General features: G+C 37.2%; 5 non-coding genes across 5 annotated transcripts; 3 read left to right on the top strand and 2 right to left on the bottom strand.

The window, feature by feature from the left end:
* Positions 1 to 488: 488 nt before the first annotated feature.
* Positions 489 to 561, bottom strand: TRNAV-UAC (transfer RNA valine (anticodon UAC)). Its single transcript has one exon. It is a non-coding gene; the product is annotated as a tRNA-Val (tRNA).
* A 1,741-nt stretch (positions 562 to 2,302) lies between these two features.
* TRNAV-AAC (transfer RNA valine (anticodon AAC)) lies at positions 2,303 to 2,375 on the top strand. Its single transcript has one exon. It is a non-coding gene; the product is annotated as a tRNA-Val (tRNA).
* A 3,813-nt stretch (positions 2,376 to 6,188) lies between these two features.
* On the top strand, positions 6,189 to 6,261 carry TRNAV-AAC (transfer RNA valine (anticodon AAC)). The gene has a single exon. It is a non-coding gene; the product is annotated as a tRNA-Val (tRNA).
* A 3,946-nt stretch (positions 6,262 to 10,207) lies between these two features.
* TRNAV-AAC (transfer RNA valine (anticodon AAC)) lies at positions 10,208 to 10,280 on the bottom strand. Its single transcript has one exon. It is a non-coding gene; the product is annotated as a tRNA-Val (tRNA).
* A 6,556-nt stretch (positions 10,281 to 16,836) lies between these two features.
* Positions 16,837 to 16,909, top strand: TRNAV-UAC (transfer RNA valine (anticodon UAC)). Its single transcript has one exon. It is a non-coding gene; the product is annotated as a tRNA-Val (tRNA).
* Positions 16,910 to 19,035: the final 2,126 nt, after the last annotated feature.

Here is a 19,035-nt window from a genome sequence, read left to right as displayed (position 1 = left end):
CGGGTGTTCGAATGCCATCGATGACGCGAGGAACTTTAATGGGCTTTTTTCACTTCGTGGCTGAGTTGGTCGGTCTTAGGCGTAGATAGCAAGGTCCCCCGCCCCCGAAGCTAGGGTTTCTTCGCCCAGCAAAACAGGCAAATCGACCAGAGAACACACGCAATTTACAGTCATAATACATATACGGGTATATGTAAGAGATTACGGGTGGCCTAATATGATAATTTGAATTTGTAGCGTCCATGTCTCGCCGGGCACGAGGTGGTTTGGCTGCACGTTCAGGACCAACATCATTTTAGTTAGGAGGTCATAATGTTTTGGCTCATCGGTATATATCGTTAATAGCATTAATCAGAAGAATGCTTTCAGTTTGCTTTTTGCTGTAGAGATTAATTTGTTCTAAAAGACAATTGAAAAATTAAGAAATGTATTGGTTGATACAGTATAATAACAGATTTGCTAGAATTCGCCAAAAGAATACTGATCGCTGTGCCTGCCAGGGCTCGAACCTGGGACCTTCCGCGTGTAAAGCGGATGTGATAACCACTACACCACAAGCACCACTGCTGAATGTGTCTTGAAATCGGTGGAATTTTATGTTTTGTTCCTTGTGCAGTTCGTTCTACTTTTCATTCTTCCTTGATTGGGCCCGATGAGACGATTCACGATTGAATTTAGAAACCTCGCCAATACAAATAGTCAGGGCTTTTTCTGTAAAATACAAACTTAAGTAATGCTGAGGAAGTTCCCCTAGAAAAGATGTTGGGGGTCTGGGAGAATTCTTCACTGGAAAATGTTTTAGATAAAATTTGGTGTGGAATGCGCCAAATTTTCGAATTTGGGGTATTTTTACAGTCTTAAACAGTTAACTTTTTTTTTTGAGGTCCCAAAAAAAAAAAAAAAAAAAGTAATTTTTTCCTTTATTTGATACTTCAGTAATATTGCGCTCACTCAATAACGGTAGTCTTTTTTATTCCCCAGTAATCCTTTTAATTAATTAAGTCGTAAATACCATTTTTGACAATTTAGTTACGAAATTATCGTAAAATTAATTAATAAAACTTATTAATGGGTATTTTTATTCGAAACATTTGAATAAAGATTTCCACGGTAAAAGTATGTTTATCCTATTTCTTTTTTTAATATTTATGTCCATGGTCGCATGATAGCGTTGAATAAGCCATGGTTTTATTAAGCAATTTATTTATTAATTAAGCGTTGTGATTGGCAACTCTTCAATAGTATTAACCAAAAAAAAAAAGAAAAAGAAAAAAAAAGACAATTAAAAAAAGTATGATTTCCGTGCAGAAATGATTTCAGTTGCGCAAAACGGAATATTGGAGAAATAAGGAGAGTGTGGCAAGGTATGATGTCTTAAATTTCGGACCAGATCAGTTCCAAGAGAAGTGTAGGCTGGTCCGTTGTCATGAAGCAAAAGCATGCCTTTTCGCTTTTCCTTAATTGTCGCATGCAATTGCCTCAGTAAGTTGCTGTAGTAATGTGTATTGAGAGTGGTACTCTTCTCTAGATAATCTGTGAGAATTATGTCCATCTCATTGCAGTTAACTGACAGCATCATGTTCCCTGCAGATGGTTGCACTCCGGCCTTTTTAGTTTTTGGTGATAATGGGAGTTTCCATTGTTTTGAAAACTGTTTTATTTCTTGATAAAACTGATGTATCCATAATTCATCCCAGGTCACCGATTGGAAAGAAAAAAACAACAGATCACGATCGCTTTTAAACATACTGATAACTTCAGCAGAGCAGTTCAACGTTAGTAGGCGATGAATCCATCGTGCTGAAACCTAACTCATATTAATATGAATATTAATTCATATTAATATGAATTCATATCCTCCTCCAGTCTCAGCAATTATCAGCTTAATTGTTATCTGTCATTAGTTGCGGATCTCCACGAATTCAATAATGTGTGGAACTGGATGGCTGGCCACTTTCTTTCCTCATCATGGACACTATCCGCGATCTACTTGAAATGTCTTACAACTCATATTGATGGACAGATATCGTCATACACCGTCAATATCTCTTCATGAATGGACGTCAGCTGTTTGCCTTACAAAAATAGGAATTTGATAATGGATCGATATTCAACTTCCTCCATGATGACATACTGCCACTTAAGCTCAGTAACAAAAGACACGCAATGAATAATTGCGTGTCATTAGTGCGCCGTCAGTAAGATACAAAATCGATTTTCAAAGATTGATTGATGAGTTAAACTGATCATCTACCTAAATCGTAGCTTAATGTGTTAAATTGCTCATGAGGATTGTACAGTTGTGCCTGTGGTGTAGTGGTTATCACATCCGCCTAACACGCGGAAGGTCCCAGGTTCGATACCTGGCAGGCACACGACTTGATTTTTTTTCTCTCTTTATTGTATATCGTTAAGAGCATTGAGCAGATCAATGCTGTCAGTTTACTTTTTGGTATACAGATTAATTTATCCAAGAAGACATTTGTGAGTTTAAAAAATACACTGGTTGATACAATATTATACCAGATCTTGCTGGAATTGAACAAAACCATACTCATTACTGTGCTTTCCAGATATCTAACTCGGGACTGTCCACGTGTAAAGCGGATGTGATAACCACTACACCTCAAGCACAACTGGGATTAACTTCATGAATGTTTCAGGAAATTGATAGAATATTATGTTTTGTTTGTTCTAGCTTTCATTCTTTCTTGATTGGGCCCAATGATACTATTCAACATGGAATACTTAAAACGTCTTCAATACATCTTCCCTCAGGGTTTTTTTCTGTTAAATAGGAGGATTTTCCCTCGTATATGAGATGAAACGCGGTGGACAGATAGATCCGTTAATAACGTTCAAAAAGACCGCCAGTGCAGTGTTGCGGTACTGTCCCCTCGCAGCAGATTCAAGTTGCAAAATGGCGGCTACCGTGCAATTGTGGTCCAAAACAGGTATTCGTGAAGTTATTCGCTTTTTGCAAGCAAAAGGATTTTCACCAAGTGGCATTCACCGTGAACTGGTTGCTGTGTGTGGCGAAAAGGTGATGACAAAGAAGCAGGTGTGTTTTTGGTGCAATGAATTTAAAGCGGGCCGTGTTGACATTGAAGATCGATATTGGGCGGGTAGGCCTTCGTGCAAACTGCGTGCAATTGCACAAATAGTGAACTTCAGTAAGTCGATTGTTCACGAAATAGTTCACGATGTCCTTCGCTTTCGAAAGGTGCACAAGCACAACTGGCTATTGTTTATGAATGTTTCAGAAAATTGATGGAATTTTATATTTTGTTCTCTGCGCAGTTTGTTCTAGCTTTCATTCTTTATCATTTGGTCCCGATGACACCATTCAACATGAAATACAGAAATGTGACCATTACTCAGGGCTTTTTCTGTAAAATATAACTTTTTCGGAACGCTGAAGAAGCTTCCCCTAGGAAAGATCGTGGGGGTTGAGGGCGGGGTTTGCATAGGAAAAATTTTTAGAAAATCATGGTGCCAGAAATTCGCCAAATATTCGAATTGTGCGTATTTTTACAGACTTAAATCGTTAGTTTTGAATATTTTTTCGTGAGAAGTTAGAAAAATTAATTTAAATCTTATTATTTATTTCTTATTGGAAACGTTTTATGCAGATTTCCACAATAAAAATATATTATCATATTTCTTACTGCTATTCCTTTTTTTTCCCTACTCTTTATGTGTATGGCTGCATGATGCACCTGAATAAGGAATTGTTTTATTAAGAGTTTTAATTATTTAAGCGTTGCGAATGGCCACCAGTCGAATAGATGTGTCACAAAGTCAAGCTGTGCATCTTGGTGATGATTGGTGCTTCCATGTTTTCAAACTTGTTTTCTTTCAATTGAAGAATCCTTCAATTTACAACAAAACTAAAATTCAACGCCTATCATGCGCTCAATGTTGGATTATGGATGGTACATTAAAACCCGTGCCCACAATTTTTTATCAATTATACAGTGCAATACATGCACCCGTCGGTAATGAAAACTATCCAATTCTTCCCTTAGTTTACGTATTGATGACGAATAAGACTGAAGAAAATTATAAACGTTTGTTTCAAGATATGATTAACTTTGCCGAAGAAAATGAAATTGAACTCAGATCACAAGCCATATTAACTGACCTGGATTAGCTGCAATAAATTCCTGCGAAGGTAAGTTCCTTAACGTGTCTAATAATGTCTGTTTTTTCCACCCTGGGACAATGTGTTTTGAGAAAAATTCAAGCAAGTGGACTGGCATCTCAGTACGGCACCGATGAAGAATTTAGTTTGCTGCTTCGACATTTGTGTGCCTTTGCATTTATTACTTCTGGTGAGATACCACAAGCATTTAATGTTCTGAATCTACATTTACTGAGGGAAGCTAGTGGTGTGATAGCGTGGTTTGAAGACAGTTATATATATAAAAAATTTTCACGGTATATGCGTAATGATACGGTAATTCTCGCTCCACCATTATTTCCGCCAACATTATGGTCCGTATACGATTCCATTCAATTGGGAATTCCACGCACCCAAAACAGTGTTGAGGCTTGGCATAGAAGACTGGAGTGTATAGTTGGACAAGCACATATTGGCGTCTATAGGATCATCGAGGAATTTCAGAAAGAACAGCAACAGGTCGATAACCAGGCTGAATGTATACTTCGTGGTGAGTCCTTGTCCAAACCGCAAGAAGGCGACAGTCGAGAGAGAGAGAGAGAGGGAAAATCGTGAAAATAGATCTGTGATGGATTAGCTTCTCGGTATTGCGCACAATGTATCTTTATAAATATTATATTAGTTTATGCATATATATAAAGTGTGTGTTGTTTATTCATTAATATGACAGAAAATATTAACATTATCATATACTGTTTGCATAACTGCAATGTTACATGTGTTCAAATTAACTTTTTATGTTTCTAAAGGCCGTTTTGATTACATGAAAAACAGTTTTTGAGAAATGGGCTCTAACTTTTGTTTTTTAAAATACAATCGATATGTCGGGATTTTGTCCTGTCGGGAATCTGGCTGTCGGGTTTTGGACGGCACCGACAAAACTATACTATCATTGAGGATGAAAGCTTTCAAATTCGAACCCTAGCCCATGGAATGTAATGAGGCCAAGCATGTCACTGTGCTACAGTGGGTGTGACCAGTATCCTAGGCGAAGCTAGCATTAAGCAGCCAGAGGAGGAGGAGTGAGGGGGATTACATTGACATTGCAACTCTTTTATGGCTGTAAAACAGTTATAATAGAAAAACATCTCGTTTGATTTAACAGGTTGGTATTGATAGACTAACAAAAAATTTCAAGAAGCTTTAATTCAGCCAAGAGACGATTTGGAACCCGGTTCATAAGAGTTTTTTTATTTTTAATTTATTTTTTATTTTATATAATTAAATATATATGTAATTATTATTAATCTAAAACACGCTCGTGAAATTTATTTAGCAGGATAATTCTGATTCGGTGGAACACCTAAAAATTTTGTTTGAGTTGGCAGGCACGTTCCACATTGATTGCTTTTTAACAAGCGTTAACACGTCACGTGACAGTTAATGTAACATGTTCTTTACAGTGGAAGTTGAATCTTTCTCACCTTATCTTCTAAATCACAGTATAATTGTGTTGTACACAAGCAGTTACTACATTCTGCATCGCACAACGAAATGAAAATTAGCAAACACCGAATGCTACGTTAAACCAGAAGTTTCCAATCTTTTTTGTAACCTCACTGCCAATATCAGGCTTAGGTGCCCTCAGAATTTGGGAGCCCCAAAAAGTTGAATTATACATCCAAATACATTACATTTGACATTAGTACAACCCCCAAAATCAAAACCTCTATAAGGATCCCCCTCCAAATGGTTTAAACGCAATACTTCCAATTTCAATGGAATTGATAAAAATTAATAAAAATAATTACATTATTTTTATTATGTTTGATATCCGACAGATGTCGTACAAATCGTACGTTTTTTTTTGAACTTCAAGTGTAAAAATAAAATTTCAGTATAATAAGTCGTTTTTATTCGTTTAGAGTATTGTATAGATCTTCATCTATAAAATACTCAAATATATTTACTATTTTAAGAAGATTATTAAAAGGTAATAATTATAAAATAAAAAACATTTAAAATGCAAAATACCAATATCAATAGGATGCAAAATGAACTAATTGTGCCTGTGGTGTAGTGGTTATCACATCCGCCTAACACGCGGAAGGTCCCAGGTTCGAGCCCTGGCAGGCACAGCGTCATTTTTTTTTTTTAATTTTCATTTAAAATCAGAATAAAATGTTACAATGCTTTATAGGGAGGAAGTCACACGAATGTTACGCAACAGTTCTTTTATTTATTAAAAATAATCGAATAATATGAGTTTAATTATTGTTAAAAATCAGCTTATTCACGAGTGAGCGAAAAATTCTCTGGGGGCTCAAGGCTAGGGTTACCAAACGTCCTAGGTTTTAGGGCGTCCTCGGTCCTCCGGGATTTTACACTTGCGTCCTAGTTTTTTGTAATTTAAAACATTTCATCATAAAATGAATTTCATTATGAGATTCCACACAAGTGGATTGTACGATATTGGTGCACTCCACACAAGTGAATTGTACCATCATCTGTTGTTGTTTAATTGAAAATCTATGATAGTAGATTTGACCAATTTATGAATTTTATGGAAATTGTTTCTGAGAAAAAGAAACATGATAATTGGGAAAACCTATTAGCCCATAGAAAGTTGAGTGAATATTTCAATCAATGCGAGACTTCCTAGGTATGTTCCAAGTTTTTAAAAATTGCTCAATATACGTTTTATTTTTTTTGCCCAAAATGGGACCGTAGGTCGTGTATTTTCATTAATTAATTAGCAATCAATGGAGCAACATTAGAAATAAAATGGAAACTGTGAATAGTATTTTGTTGGTTACTTATAATTTGAAAATGTAAAATATTTTATAATTACTTACTTACTTTGCAAACCAAACTTACTGAAAATGATTGGCGGTAACAATAAATATGTATTGTAATTTTTTAGTAGTAAATATAATTTTTAAAATGTCCTCATTTTTAAAACTAAAAATGCCCTAGTTTTTTTTCTATTTTGTCCTAGCTTTTAAATTCTAGATCTGGTAACCTTCTAGCCTTGACTCAAGGCTAGAAGGTTATTCCAAATATTTTGTAACGAAAAACCGTCATGCCAAAAGCGTTACGACAATTTATTCAAGTTTAATTTTAGCTTCTACTTTAGAGGTTCCCAACCGGTGGTTCGCGAACCGTTGGGGGTTCTTGAACTTCCCAGGGGAAGTACAGATATCAATGGGTACTCATTGCTGACACCTATTGCCTCCAGGCAATTATTGGAACTGCCGTTTTTGTAGGAATTTGTGATAAGGTAAAGAAACTTGGAATATAGAAGTTTTAATCATGGATATGATTTATGGTTCTCATAAATTACACAATTTTCATTGTGTAATTTATCTTCGAATTAATCTAGGTTTTCCATCTGCAGTTAACATTAAATGAAACTTAATTATTAAAATAGAAATCATACACTGTATGTTGTATTTTGATGTTGTGTAGTACGTATAAAGAAATGGGCAGTGAGCATGTAACCCTTTTGACACCCACGGATATTAGATGGCTGTCACGTGGCAAAGTAATTACACGCCTATTTATATTAAGACTAGAATTAATTCTTTTCTTCATGGATCAACCTTTTCATCTCAGTGGGTGTACAAGCTTATTTGTCAGATTTATCATTAATGAACTCAATTTATCATTATAAGGTGCAAATACAACGGTTTTCACTGTTCAACACCGAGTGGAAAGCATGATAAAAAAATTAAAAATTTGGGACGACTGAGCGTTTTAGAATTTTACACAATTTTTTAAAACTGAAAATGAACTGACTTTGGACAAAGTTGTTAAGAAAAATATTAAAGAGCATCTCAACTTCCTACAGGTCACTTTTAGAGAGTATTTTCCACAAATATCAAAAAATCTGAACTGGATTCCTAATCCGTTTGACGAGTCTTTTGTGGCAATGGCTAACAGAAAACTGACAGAAAAAGAAAACCTTTTTGATATATCAACAGCATTTGAACTTCAAAACTTATTCAAGACTGAAAATCTTATAACCTTTTGGCTTGGATTAAACACAATGATTGGACAATTTGTGATGATTGGAATATCCATCACTTAGCGAAAAACCTGTGAAAATCTTGCTGCCATTTTCAACTATTTGTACCTCGTTGAAGTCGCAATACCGGAACAAACTTGATGCAGAACCAAATTTGAGGGTGTCTGTCTTTCTTCGAACCAAATATTGCTACACTTTATTACATATTACATTAAAGGATTTTATTATATACATTCTGTAAGACTTTGGCAATTTTAGTATTAAATTAAGTGTTTAATTTGAAAAGGAGGAACAGAGAAACCTTACAAAATTTTTAAATGAGACAAAATTGTTGTTAATTTGTAAAAATGTGTAAAATTTTGTGCGTTAATAATAGATATTTGTTGATCATTATTGGTATCCTCGTAATTGTTCATAAGCTATTGATATACACATTTTCCCAAAAAAAGAAAAGGCGAAAATGATAATTATTACCTAAATATTTTGGACCTTCTGATTGTACAAAGCAGTTAGGTATTTTGTACCTATAATTCCTTATAGGTATTTATAGCGTACCTTATTCCTTATAGGTACGCAGGGTCTCTGGTGGGACTCCACGTTGCTCGCACACACAACTAGGAGGTAGCCAATCTGCCCATTATTCTCTGGCTTGTCTCCGCCAGGGTCGCCAGAGCTTCCTGGACGGGGACAAAAAAAAAAAGAAAAAAAAAAAGGTAGAGTCGGGGAAGTACAGAGTGTACGCAAGAAAGGAGGGTATAGCTAGAAATATGGAGGATGTAGGCGAAGGCATCCTCCAGTTTATCAATGAAGCAATGAGCGCCATCAGTTGAAAGGAGAACCCGGGAAGGACGATGAATAAGACACAGCAAGAGAGCTGCGTGTAAGTTGCCACTGAGGAATGAGGTGGCCCGTTTGCCAGTTGATCCTATCCAGGTTAAGATCGGTTGACCAGTTAGGTAAGGGTCAGATGTTTGGGTTGTTCCTATTTTGTGTTGGCAATAAGGTGCTCCGTCTTGTGAAGAGGGCTTGTGCAAACTTGGTAAACTCATAGTAGTAGTTTTCTTCTGTGATGAATAAGTGTTCATTTCCTTGAGGGTTATCTTGTATACGAGTAAACAGGATGCTTCGGAGGTCCTCATAGTGTTGACAGGTATATACTAGATGGTTCTAGTCTTCTATTTCACCACATGCACAGTAGGGGTTGTCAATGATTCCCATGGATGTTAGTTTATGGTTTATTGATCCGTATCCGGTAATGAGATAGGTGGTATAAAGACCAGGAGAAAACCAATTTGGAGATTTTGGAAATACGGCATTCACATAAGGTATAAATTTTTTGGTGATTGGGCCCTTGTCGGTAGCAGTCCATCTGTCCTGCCAAGACTGAAGTAGTAGGGTGCAATTTGTTTCTTTTCTGCCTGATTTCATTCAGGTTACTGGCGGAGTGTCCAAGGATAGTTGCTGGTATACTCCTGGATAGACAGTAGTGGAGGCCCCTTCGAATAACCTCCAGATCAAGCGGAAGGATGCCCGCAAGAACCTGAAGAGCTAGGTTTCTAACTGTGCAGGATGCCCTTGTAATAGTAAGAAGGATGGTGCGCTGGATGGTTCCCAGTTTATGTTTGTTGTTGTAAAGAGTTGCCCTGCAAAACCAGACCCCTGATCCATACGTTATGAAGGGAAGGAAGATTGATTTGTACACCAATATCGTACAGTCCACGTGTGTGGAATCTCATCATGAAATTCATTTTATGATGAGATTTTTTAAATTACAAAAAACTAGGACGCAAGTGTAAAATCCCGGAGGACCGAGGACGCCCTAAAACCTAGGACATGTCCTCGGAAACGAGGAGGTTTGGTAACCCTAGGCTTGAACCCCCAGAGAATTTTTTGCTCACTCGTGAATAAGCTGATTTTAACAATAATTAAACTCACATTATTCGCTTATTTTTAATAAATAAAAGAACTGTTACGTATCATTTGTGTGACTTCCTCCCTATAAAGCATTTTAACATTTTATTCTAATTTTAAATGAAAATTTAAAAAAATATACAAGATGTGCCTGCCAGGGTTCGAACCTGGGACCTTCCGCGTGTTAGGCGGATGTGATAACCACTACACCACAGGCACAATTAATTCAGTCTCTCGCTTATTGATATTGCAATCTTATTACTTTGCATTTTAAATGTTTTTTATGTTTATAATTATTACCTTTTAATAATCTTTTTAAAATAGCAAATATTTTAGAGTATTTTTTAGATGAAGATCTATACAATACTCTAAACAAATATAAACGACTTATTATACTGAAATTTTATTTTTACACTTGAAGTTCAAAAAAGGTAACAGTAACATACGATTTGTATGACAACTGGTGGATATCAAACATAATAAAAATAATGTAATTATTTTTATTAATTACATTATTTTTTGAAATTAGAAGTATCGCGTTTAAACCATTTGGAGGGGGATTCTTATAGAGGTTTTGATTTGAGGGTTGTACCAATGTCAAATGTAATGTATTTGGATGTATAATTCAACTTTTTTGGGGCTCCCAAATTCTGAGGGCAACCAAGTCTGATATTGTCAGTGAGGTTACAAAAAAGATTGGAAACTTCTGGTTTAACGTAGCATTTGGTGTTTGCTAATTTTGATTTCGTTGTGCCATGCAGAATGTAGTAACTACTTGTGTACAACACAATTATACTGTGATTTAGAATATAAGGTGAGAAATATTCAACTTCCAATGTAAAGAACATGTTACATTAACTGTCACGTGACGTGTTAACGCTTGTTAAAAAGCTATCAATGTGGAACGTGTCTGCCAACTCAAACAAAATTTTTAGGTGTTCCACCGAATCAGAATTATCCTGCTAAAAAATTTCCCGAGCGTCCCATCCCTTGTTGTTGAAGTTGCCTAAATAAATTTAAGGCTCAGCTGGACAGGTATTTCGAACGAACGGAGGGGTGAAGTGTAAGTGTTTTTTTTTTTTTTTTTGGCTGATGCTGCATAAGCTTGGTTTCTTGCATCATATGCCTCTACTAATGCTAATGCTATTTTAAAAAACAAAAGTTAGAGCCCATATCTCAGAAACTGTTTGCGATAAAAATGTTTTTCATGAAATCAAAACGGCCTTTAAAAACAAAAGTTTTATTTGAACACATGGAACATTGCAATTATGCAAACACTATATGATAATGTTAATATTTTCTGTCATATTAATGAACAAACAACACACACTTTATATATAAACTAATATAATATTTATAAAGATACATTTTGCGCAATCCATCACAGATCTATTTTCACGATCGTTCACAACCGTCATTATTCTCGTTTCTCTCTCTCTCTCTCTCTCTCGACTGTCGCCTTCTTGCGGTTTGGACAAGGACTCACCACGAAGTATACATTCAGCCTGGTTATCGACCTGTTGCTGTTCTTTCTGAAATTCCTCGATGATCCTATAGACGCCAATATGTGCTTGTCCAACTATACACTCCAGTCTTCTATGCCAAGCCTCAACACTGTTTTGGGTGCGTGGAATTCCCAATTGAATGGAATCGTATATGGACCATAATGTTGGCGGAAATAATGGTGGGGCGAGAATTACCGTACCATTACGCATATACCGTGAAAATTTTTCATATATATAACTGTCTTCAAACCACTCACTAGCTTCCCTCGATAAATGTAGCTTCAGAATATTAAATCCTTGTGGCATCTCACCAGAAGTAATAAATGCAAAGGCATACAAATGTCGAAGCAGCAAACTAAATTCTTCATCGGTGCCGTACTGAGATGCCAGTCCACTTGCTTGAATTTTTCTCAAAACACATTGTCCCAGGTGGAAAAAACAGACCTTATTAGATACGTTAAGGAACTCACCTTCGCAGGAATTTATTGCAGCTAATCCAGGTCAGTTAATATGGCTTGTGATCTCAGTTCAATTTCATTTTCTCCGGCAAAGTTAATCATATCTTGAAACAAACGTTTATAATTTTCTTCGGTCTTATTCGTCATCAACATGTAAACGAAGGGAAGAATTCGATAGTTTTCATTACCGACGGGTGCATGTATTGCACTGTATAATTGATAAAAAATTGTGGGCACTGTTTTAAATGTACCATCCATAATCCAACATTGAGCGCATGATAGGTGTTGAATTTTACTTTTGTTGTAAATAGAGGATTCTTTCCTCTCCCACTGCAGAGACTTTAATAAGAAATCCCATTTTCTTCTTCTTATTATTATAATAATACGAAAATAGGATATTTTTTCCTTGATTTACCTGTTACCCCTTTTAAAATATCCTGCCTGAGCCCATGGTCATGCCTGATGTGCTTTCCAAAGTAATCACTATGACTTAAGTACATAATTAGTTTAATTCATCAATCAATCTTTGGAAATCGATTTCGCATCTTACTGACAGCTGTTAAGAGCTCAGCTCTGAAGAGAGAAGGTAAAATAACTTGAACGACTTTAAAATAACAGTTTCCTTCACGGATTACCATTAAGAGATAAACTATCCATCAACACAGCTACAGAACAAGTATTACTTTGTTAACCACAACACAAGTTCCTTCAGTGGCAGACTTCACAATGATGTTTTGACAAGAGAAAATATGGATTATGCAGTACTCTTTGTCTGACCTATTCATAACACAGTATAATTTCGGTATTGTTTACCTGGTGCAAATTCGATCCTAAAAACATCTACTGTACTCTGCATTCCAATTTTATTAGTCTTAATCTCACTAACAGTTTACGACCGAGTATCAAAAAGTTTTTTCCTGACTTTCTTCTCTGTGTTCTGTGAACTTCATGTTTTATTGGCTGCATTGTTTATCTAGTAACATATGCCAGAAGTTTCATTGCTTTTACTCTTATGTTTCTTTTGTTACAGAGCTGAAGTGACAAAATGTCATCATGGATAAAGTTCAATATCGATCCATCATCAAATTCCTATTTTTGCACGGCAAACAACTAAGGACTACCCATGAAAAGATGACTACGGTGTGTGGGGATATCTCTCCATCGTATGAAGTTGTAAAACATTGGTGGATAGCTGGAGCGCGACGCGGAGAGAGTCCATTATGAGGGAAAAAAAATGGGTGGCTATCCAGTTCTCACACTGCTGAATTTGTGTAGAAAATTGAACAGCTGATCCTCAATGACTGCCGAATAACAATTAAACAATTAGCTGCTGAGATTGGGATATGCTATGGATCATATGGAAAGTATTTCAATACGAAGACTGTCTCAGCACGATGGATTCCATGCTTGCTCACACGTCTTCAGAAAGTAAAAATTTAGGCCTGTTCTGCTGAATTTATCGCCATGTGTAACAACGATCCTGATCAGGCTTTTTTCCCCAATTGATGACAATGGATGAATTGTAGATACATCACTTTGACCCAGAAAGAAAACAAGTTTAAAAACATGGAAGCGCCAATCATCACCAAGATGCACATCTTGACTTTGTGACACATCTATTCGACCGGTGGCCATTCGCAACGCTTAAATAATTAAAACTCTTAATAAAACAATTCCTTATTCAGGTACATCATGCAGCCATACACATAAAGAGTAGGGAAAAAAAAGGAATAGCAGTAAGAAATATGATAATATACTTTTATTGCGGAAATCTGCATAAAAAGGTTTCCAATAATAAATAAATAATACGATTTAAATTAATTTTTCTAACTTCTCACGAAAAAACATTCAAAACTAACGATTTAAGTCTGTAAAAATACGCACAATTCGAATATTTGGCGAATTTCTGGCACCATGATTTTCTAAAAATTTTTCCTATGCAAACCCCGCCCTCATCATCATCATCATCATGATGATGCAAACCCCGCCCTCAACCCCCACCATCTTTCCTAGGGGTGGCTTCTTTAGCGTTCCAAAAAAGTTATATTTTACAGAAAACGCCCTAATGGTCACGTTTTTGTTTATCATGTTGAATGGTGTCATCGGGACCAAATAAAGAATGAACAAACTGCGCAGAGAACAAAATATAAAATTCCAACAATTTTCTGAAACATTCATAAATAATAGCCAGTTGTGCTTGTGCACCTTTCGAAAGCGAAGGACATCTTGAACAATTTCGTGAACAGTCGACTTACTGAAGTTCACTATTTGTGCAATTGCATGCAGTTTGCACGAAGGCCTGCCCGCCCGATGTCGATCTTCAATGTCAACACGGCCCGCTTCAAATTCATTGCACCAAAAACACACCTGCTTCTTTGTCATCACCTTTTCGCCACACACAGCAACCAGTTCACGGTGAATGCCACTTGGTGAAAATCCCTTTGCTTGCAAAAACTTGACGAATACCTGTTTTGGACCACACTTGCACGGTAGCCGCCATTTTGCACTTGAAATCTGCTGTCTTTTTGAACGTTATAAACGGATCTATCTGTTCACCGCGTTTCATCTCATATACGAGGGAAAACCCTCGAATTTAACAGAAAAAAACCATGACGGAAGATGTATTGGAGACTTTTTATTTATTCCATGTTAAATAGTATCATTGGGCCCAATCAAGAAAGAATGAAAGCTAGAACAAACAAAACAGGAAACAAAACATAATATTCCATTTATTTCCTGAAACATTCATGAAGTTAATCCCAGTTGTGCTTGAGGTGTAGCGGTTATCACATCCGCTTTACACGTGGATCTGGGAAGCACAGTAATGAGTATGGTTCTGTTCAATTCCAGCAAGATCTGCTTTAATATTGTATCAACCAGTGGTTTATTTTAAACTCAGAAATGTCTTCTTGGATAAATTAATCTGTATACCAAAAGGTAAACTGACAGCATTCATCTGCTCAATGCTGTTAACGATATACAATAAAGAGAGAAAAAAAAATCACGTCGTGTGCCTGCAGTTTCGAACCTGGGACCTTCCGCGTGTTAGGCGGATGTGATAACCACTACACCACAGACACATCTGTGCAATCATCATCAGCAATTTAACACATTAATTGTCTTTAATCTTGAATTAAGCTACAATTTAGGTAGATGATCAGTTTAACTCATCAATCAATCTTTGGAAATCGATTTTGTATCTTACTGACGGCGCACTAATGACACGCAATTATTCATTGCGTGTCTTTTGTTAATGAGCTTAAGTGGCAGAATGTCATCATGGATGAAGTTGAATATCGATCCATTATCAAATTCCTATTTTTGTAAGGCAAACAGCTGACGTCCATTCATGAAGAGATATTGACGGTGTATGACGATATCCGTCCATCAATATGAGTTGTAAGTCATTTCAAGTAGAGCCCGGAGAGTGTCCATGATGAGGAAAGAAAGTGAACGGCCATCCGGTTCCCACATTATTGAATTCGTGGAGATCAGCAACTAATGACAGATAACAATTAAGCCGATAATTGCTGAGACTGGGATAGGTTATGGATCATAGAGCGAGCATTTGAATATGAATTAGGTTTCAGCACGATGGATTCATCGCCTACTAACGTTGAAGTGTTTTGCTGAAGTTATCGGCATGTTTAAACGCGATCGTGATCCGTTTGTTTTTTTCTTTCCAATCGGTGACATTGGATGAATTATGGATACATCAGTTTTATCAAGAAATAAAACAGGTTTCACAACAATTGAGACTCCCATTATCACCAACAACTAAAAAGGCCGGAGTGCAACCATCTGCAGGGAACATGATGCTGTCAGTTAACTGCAATGAGATGAACATAATTCTCACAGATTATCTAGAGAAGAGTACCACTCTCAATACACATTACTACAGCAACTTACTGAGGCAATTGCATGCGACAATTAAGGAAAAGCGAAAAGGCATGCTTTTGCTTCATGACAACGGACCAGCCTACACTTCTGTTGGAACAACTGATCTGGTCCGAAATTTAAGAGTTCATACCTCTCATTATTTCTCCGATATGGCACTTCTCAATATTCCGCTTTGAGCAACTGAAATCATTTCTGCACGGAAATCGTACTTTTTTTTTTATGGTTAACAGTATTGAAGTGTTGTCAATCACAATGCTTAATTAATAAATAAATTGCTTAATAAAACTATGGCTTATTCAACGCCATCATGCGGCCATGGACATAAACATTAATAAAAGAAATAGGATAAACATACTTTTACCGTGGAAATCTTTATTCAAACGTTTCGAATAATAAACAAATAATACCCATTAATAAGTTTTTTAATTAATTTTACGATAATTTCGTAACTAAAATGTCAAATTGGTATTTACGACTCAATTAATTAAAAGGATCACTGCTTTATTACTGAAGTATCAAATAAAGGAAAAGATTACTTTGTTGCACACAGCAACAAAGATGCGAGAGTGAAGGAAGTAAAAAGCAGCCAAAATGAAAAAAAATTTTTACAGTTTAAGACAGTAAAAATACCCCAAATTCGAAAATTTGGCGCATTCTACACCAAATTTTATCTAAAACATTTTCCGGTGAAGAATTCTCCAAGACCCCCACCATCTTTTCTAGGGGAACTTCCTCAGCATTACTTAAGTTTATATTTTACAGAAAAAGCCCTGACTATTTGTATTGGCGAGGTTTCTAAATTCAATCGTGAATCGTCTCATCGGGCCCAATCAAGGAAGAATGAAAAGTAGAACAAACTGCACAAGGAACAAAACATAAAATTCCACCGATTTCAAGACACATTCAGCAGTTGTTCTTGTGGTGTAGTGGTTATCACATCCGCTTTACACGCGGAAGGTCCCAGGTTCGAGCCCTGGCAGGCACAGCGATCAGTATTCTTTTGGCGAATTCTAGCAAATCTGTTATAATACTGTATCAACCAATACAGTTCTTAATTTTTCAATTGCCTTTTAGAACAAATTAATCTCTACAGCAAGAAGCAAACTGAAAGCATTCTTCTGATTAATGCTGTTAATGGATCCTGGACGTGCAGCCAAAACAGTTCGTGCCCGGCGAGACATGGACGCTACAAATTCAAATTATCATATTAGGCCACCCATAATCTCTTACATATACCAATATATGTATTATGACTGTGAATTGCGCGTGTTCTCTGGTCGATTTGCCTGTTTTGCTGGACGAAAAAATCCTAGCTTCTGGGGGGGGGGGGACCTTGCTATCTACGCCTGAGACCGACTAACTTAGCCACGGAATGAAAAAAGCCCATTAAAGTTCCTAGCGTCATCGACGGGATTGGAACCTGAGCCTTTTCCACCCGGTGTGTGGAGGACGGAGACGATACCACTGTCCGCATGGACGGTACAAGATTTCTAAATGTGTCTTGTGGTATCTAGTACCAACACGTAACCAGCAGATCCTTTAACACCTGTAAGGTCAGTAGTGAAGATGCCGCAGATCGGAGTTGCTGTTCCAACACAAATCACAGATGTTCGATGAGATTGATGTCTGGGGAATTTGGAGGCCAAGGCAATACCTCGAAGGCCTCCTCATGTTTCTCGAACAATCTGGGTGGTGTGACATGGCGTATTATCCTGCTGAAAGACGGTACGGCCAGAGGGGAAGTCCGTTGCGATGAAAGGGTGTACCTGATCAGCAATAATGTTTAGATAAAAAAAAAAAAAAAAAAAATTATCATTAATTTTTATTTTAATATGGCATTCGAACCCGGGCCTTTTCCATCCACTGTGGGGAGGACGGTGACCATACCACTGTCCTACCTGCGTAGACATGATGTTTAGGTGTGTGTGTGTGTGTGTGTTGGATTGCCTGAGCGGAGCCTGGAAGTTCCCCCATTAGATTAGCCGCTTCATTTCTTCTTGTAATATGGTGTGGACATGTGTTTTTGTAAAGGGCGGCTCCTAGAACGTGAGTTCAACTCCGCCTCATATCTCTGTGAGGGTAATATGGTATCTAGTAATATGGTATCTCTCTTCCGGCCATTGTTCTGTGTGTAGTGGCCGGATCGGCAACCTAGCAGATGGGGGACAGAGACACCGAATCGCCGACTCCGCCCCCCCAACCCTATCACATGAAGGCATGCCGGGTTCTACTATCGTCATGGTGAACACTCCTAAAGAACTTTAGGAGTGCTCTAGGTAGAGGAAGGAGAAGGGGGGATAGAAAGGGGGCAAGTCTAAGGGAAGATCGGCCCTAGTTAGAAGGAATAAGTGTTAAGCAAGCAGAAAGATTCCCCCACTCAGGATGATGGGGGGAGTAGAGGAAAAGGTGAGATTTGGTGTTGTCATGATGTTTAGGTAAAGTGTCAAATGTATCTAGGGTCAAACGGCACCAGGGGTTCCCCCCATCTCCGCGTAGTTTACTTTGTGTGGTGATACAGTTCACTGTAAAGGCCAGAGATTTAAAAGTATGGATCTTGAAATGTGTGGTGTCATGAACCGTTGTTCTTCTGGACATTTAGCTGCCAGGCCTCTGCTGAGGGCCGACGTTGCCTTATTTTCGCCCCGTGGAGGCAGAACAGGTACCTAGTAATTTGAATTTACTCTGGCAGGTCCTGCCACCTATTTTCTTGAGATTTCAATGGCAAGGACCTAAAAAAAATAATAATAATAAAAATAAATAAAAAATAAAAATAATAATATAAAATAAATAAATAGAAAAAAATAAAATAAATAAAAATAAAATAATTTTTGTACGTTGTATGTTGATCACATACATGTTTTCCGGTTTGAAGGGGTTGCGTTTGAGAATTTAATGGCCGAGGAGAGGGCGAAATAATTTAAGGCTAGAATTTTGGTGTGGCATACAGATAGAGAGGGGAGGAGACTGAAGGCTGTGGGGGGCATAGCTAGGAAATACTGGGGTCAGTAGAGTAAACGGCCTCAGCATGTGCCAGTGGGGTATGCCCATGCCTTACCAGAGAGAGAGATGTGGGATGGCAGGGGGGAGGCAACAAGAAGGCTGTCGCCTCCC

This window comes from Mastigoproctus giganteus, chromosome 2 (genome assembly GCF_048544385.1).
Source record: "Mastigoproctus giganteus isolate SK-2022 chromosome 2, ASM4854438v1, whole genome shotgun sequence".
Taxonomy (NCBI): Eukaryota; Metazoa; Arthropoda; class Arachnida; order Uropygi; family Thelyphonidae; genus Mastigoproctus; species Mastigoproctus giganteus.
The sequence above is the reverse complement of the archived record's forward strand: the minus strand, read 5'-3'. Positions and strand labels throughout refer to the sequence as shown.